This window comes from Hordeum vulgare, chromosome 4H (genome assembly GCF_904849725.1).
Source record: "Hordeum vulgare subsp. vulgare chromosome 4H, MorexV3_pseudomolecules_assembly, whole genome shotgun sequence".
Taxonomy (NCBI): domain Eukaryota; kingdom Viridiplantae; phylum Streptophyta; class Magnoliopsida; order Poales; family Poaceae; genus Hordeum; species Hordeum vulgare.
In genome coordinates this window covers 10611673-10617005 of record NC_058521.1, presented here as the reverse complement: position 1 = coordinate 10617005, position 5333 = coordinate 10611673, and positions in this window count along the sequence as shown.

Here is a 5333-nt window from a genome sequence, read left to right as displayed (position 1 = left end):
ATAAGTCTTCAAACCACCAAAATCACTAAGGGGCACTAGATGCACTTACATGGATAATGACGTGATTAAATTGAAGCTTTTTCCTTTCTCATTGCGAGATCGCGCAAAAACTTGGTTTTCTTCTTTGCCCAAAAATAGTATCGATTCTTGGGATAAGTGCAAAGATGCTTATATATCCAAGTATTTTCCGCCGGCTAAGATCATCTCTCTCCGTAATGATATCATGAATTTCGAGCAACTTGATCATGAACATGTTGCACAATCTTGGGAGAGAATGAAATTGATGATTAGAAATTGTCCAGCTCATGGCTTGAGTCTTTGGATGATTATACAAATCTTCTATGTTGGCTTGAATTTCGCTTCTAGAAATATCTTGGACTCCGCCTGAGGTGGAACGTTCATGGAAATCACGTTAGGGGAAGCCACAAAACTCATGACGAACTACTCTCAGTGGCACACTGAAAGGTCACCTACTACTAAGAAGGTACACGCTATAGAAGAAATTAACTCGTTGAGTGCTAAGATGGATGAGTTAATGAATTTGGTTGCTAGTAGAATTGCTCCTTTAGTTCCTATTGACATGCCCTTGTCTTCTTTGATTGAGAGTAGCAACGCTAGCTTGGACATTAATTTTGTTGGTAGGAATAATTTTGGCAACAACAATGCTTTTAGAGGAAACTATGTTCCTAGGCCTTTTCCTAGTAACTCCTCTAACACCTTTGGCAACTCCTACAACAATACTCATGGAAATTACAATAGATTACTCTCTGATCTAGAGAGTAATATCAAAGAGTTCATCAACTCACAAAAGATTTTCAATGCGTCCATAGAGGAAAAACTACTCAAAATTGACGATTTGGCTAAAAGCGTTGATAGAATGTCTAGTGATGTTGATGCTTTGAAAGTTAGATGTGCTCCTCCCAAGATCAATATGGATGAAATTTGAAAGCTATGCGTGTTTCCATGATTGAGAGCCAAGAAAGAACCGCCCAAATTCGTGCTAGACATGAATGGCTTAAAAAGGTGTGTTCTCGTGATAAGAATCACCAAGATCTTAAAGTGCTTGGTGTGACTCCCATTGAATCTTTGTTTTCTTGTGTCAAACCTAATGATTATGGGGCTGGATATGAATCCACTTTGGTTGAAAAGTGCCCCAATGATTCGGAGTCCATCTATCTTGATGCTAAAAGCATTGAAAGTGGAGTAGAAGATATTAAGACTTTGAGTAGTAATGAAATTACTACCATGGATTTCAAGGAATTCAATGATGATAGTTTCTCCTTGATTGAATGCATTTCCTTAATGCAATCCATGTTAAACTCTCCACACGCTTATAGCCAAAACAAGGCCTTTACCGATCATATCGTCGAAGCTGTGATAAAATCTCTTGAAGAGAAACTTGAATTGGAAGTCTCTATCCCTAGAAAGCTTCATGATGAGTGGGAATCTACTATCAAAATCAAAATCAAAAACTATGAATGCAATGCTTTGTGTGATTTGGGTGCTAGTGTTTCCATGATTCTAAAGTCTGTATGTGATGTTCTGGGTTTTAATGAGATTGAAGAGTGTTCTCTTAATTTGCATCTTGCGGATTCTACTGTCAAGAAACCCATGGGAAGGATCAATGATGTTCTTATTACTGCAAATAAGAACTATGTACCCGTGGATTTCATTGTGCTTGACATTTATTGCAGTCCTACATGCCCTATTAATCTTGGTAGACCTTTCCTAAGGACTATCGGTGCTATCATCGATATGAAGGAAGGGAATATTAGATTTCAATTTCCTTTAAAGAAGGGCATGGAACACTTTTCTAGAAAGAAAATAAGATTGCCTTATGAATCAATGATGAGGGCCAGTTATGGTTTGAGCACCAAAGACGATGATACGTGATTCTATCGCTTTTATGCCTAGCTAAGGGCGTTAAACAATAACGCTTGTTGGGAGACAACCCAATAAATTTATCTTTTTCTTTCTGTTTTGCTGCCTCCACACCATCATAATTCTGTTGTGATTGTGTTTTTTGTGTTTCTTTTTGTGTTTGATCCAAGCAAAACCTTTATGACTAGTCTTGGTGATGGTTGTTTGATCCTGCTGGAAAAAGACAGAAACTTTTCACTCACGAGATGATTATTCATTTTTATTCAGAAAGAGCTTTTGAGTTGATTCTTTCTGCTGCTGGTTTATATGCCTTTTTCCCAGCCAGTCGTAATGTTTCAGATTTTTTAAGGTACCAGAAGTGTACGAAGTATACAGATTGCTACAGACTGGTCTGTTTTTGACAGATTCTGTTTTTGTTGAGTTGGTTGCTTGTTTTGATGAAACTATGATTAGTATCGGGGGGTACTAGCCATGGGAAAGTGAGAATACAGTAGCCCAACACCAATATAGATAGAAGTTAAGTTTTCTACAGTACCAAAAGAGGTGGTAGTTTGTTTTCTTGTGCTAATGATATCACGAGTTTCTGTTTAAGTTTTGTGTTGTGAAGTTTTCAAGTTTTGGGTGATGTTCTCATGGACAAAGAGATAAGGAGTGGAAAGATCTCAAGCTTGGGGATTCCCAAGGCATCCCAAGCAAAATTCAAGGACACCAAAAAGCCTAAGCTTGGAGATGCCCCGGGAAGGCATCCCCTCTTTCGTATCCAATCCATTGGTAATATTACTTGGAGCTATATTTTTATTCACCACATGATATGTGTTTTGCTTGGAGAGTCTTGTATCGTAGGAGTCTTTTATTTTTGTTGTGTCACAATCATCCTTACTGCACAACTTTTTGATAGAGAGAGACATGCACTCATCATGATTTTGCTAGAATGCTCATAGTGCTTCACTTATATCTTTTGAGCTAGATACTTTTGCTCTATGTGCTTCACTTATATCTTTTAGAGCACGGCGTTGCGTGACTTAGTAGTTGGCTTATGCTATGAAAGTAGTCCCAAAGGTGATAGGTACCCAAAGAGGATACAAAACCTCCATCTTCATGTGCATTAAGTAGGAAGAGAACTTTTGATTCCTCTCAATTAGTTTTGAGACGTGGATTTGGTAATATTAAGAGCTATGTTAGTAGGGTGTTGTGAATCTAGAAATACTTGTGTTGAAGTTAGTGATTCCCATAGCATGCACATATGGTGAACCGCTATGTTAGGAAGTCGGAGCATAATTGATCTATTGATTGTCATCCTTTGTGTTGAGGTCGGGATCGCGCAATGGTTAACACCTACCAACCCTTCCCCTAGGAGTATGCGTTTAGCACTTTGTTTCGATTACTAATAAAAAAATTCGCAACGAGTATGTGAGTTATTCATGACTAATGTGAGTCCATGGTATAGATGCACTTTCACCTTCCACCTTTGCTAGCCTCTCTAGTGCCGCGCAATTCTCGCCGGTGCACAAACCCACCATATATCTTCCTCAAAACAGCCACCATACCTACCTACTATGGCATTTTCATAGCCATTCCGAGATATATTGCCATGCAACTCACACCGTTCCGTCTCATGACTTGTGTCGTCACTCTCATATTGCCATTGCATGATTGTAAGAAAGCTAGCGAGATGTTTCAATGTCATACGCCAAGCTAGATCGTTGCACATCCTGGTACACTGCCGGAGGCATTTCCTATAGAGTCATCATTGTTCTAAGCTTTTGAGCCGTGAGTAAATAAAAGTGTGATGATCATCATTAGAGCATTGTCCCATGTGAGGAAATAAAAAAATAGGCCAAAGAGCCCATACAAAAAAAAGGGAGAAAATAAAAAACGGAAAAAAAAGAGGCCCAAGAGCCCAAATAAAACAAAAGAGAGAAGGGACAATGCTACTATCCTTTTCCACGCTTGTGCTTCATAATAGCACCATGTTCTTCATGATTGAGAGCTTCTTACTTTGTCACTACCATATGCTAGTGGCAAGATTCATTATATAACTTGGCTTGTATATTCCAATGATGGGCTTCCTCAAATTGCCCTCGGTCTTCGTGAGCAAGGAAGTTGGATGCACACCCACTAGTTTTCCTTTTGAGCTTTCACATACTTATAGATCTAGTGCATCCCTTGTATGGCAATCCCTACTCATTCACATTGATATCTATTAATGGGCATCTCCATAGCCCTTTGATACGCCGAGTGAATGTGACCATCTCCTCCTTTTTTTGTCTCACAACCACCACACACTCTATTCCACTTATAGTGCTATATCCATGGCTCACGCTCATGTATTGCGTGATAGTTATAAAAGGTTTGAGAAAGTAAGAGTGCGAAAACAATTACTTGGCCAATACCGGGGTTGTGCATGATTTGCATTAGTTGTGTGAGGATGATGGAGCATAGCCAGACTATATGATTTTATAGGGATAACTTTCCTTGGCCTTGTTATTTTGAAAGTTCATGATTACTTTGCTAGTTTACTTGAAGTATTATTGTTTTCATGTCAATAGCAAACTATTGTTTCGAATCTTACGGATCTGAACATTCATGTCACGTGAAAGAAGTTGCAAAGGACAAATATGCTAGGTAGCATTCCACATCAAAAATTCATTCTTTATCAGTTCCCTACTTGAGGACGAGCAGGAGTTAAGCTTGGGGATGCTTGATACGTCTCCAACGTATCTATAATTTTTTATGGTTTCATGCTATTATCTTGTCAAACTTTGGATGTTTTGCATGCCTTTTACATATTTTTTGGGACTAACTTATTAACTCACTGCCAAGTGCCAGTTCCTGTTTTTTCCATGTTTTTGGCCCCTTTCAGAGGAGGATTTTGAACGGAGTCCAAACGGAATGAAACTGCCAAAAAGATTTTTTCTGGAACAAAAAAAGATCGGGGAGCCGCAGAATCGGTGCAGGGGGCCACTAGGGACCCCACAAGCCCTCATGGCGCGGCCAGGGGGCCAGCGGCCCCCTGGCTTTTGGGCTCCCTGAGGCTCCTTTTCCCTAGGTTTTGCGCCTATATATTCCCTAAAATTCCATAAAAAATCAGGAGATCATCGAAAGTACTTTTCCGCTGCCGCAAGCTTCTGTCTCCGCAAGATCCCATCTGGGGCACATTCTGGTGCCCTGCCGGAGGGGGGATTCGGATACGGAGGGCTTCTTCATCAACACCATGACCTCTCTGATGATGCGTGAGTGGTTCACCATAGACCTACGGGTCCATCGCTAGTAACTAGATGGCTGCTTCTCTCTCTTGGATCTTCAATACAAAGTTCTCCATGATCTTCATGGAGATCTATCCGATGTAATCTTCTTTTGCGGTGTGTTTGTCGAGATCTGATGAATTGTGGATTTATGATCAGATTATCTATTAATCTTATTTGAGTTTCTTCTGATGTCTCTTATGCATG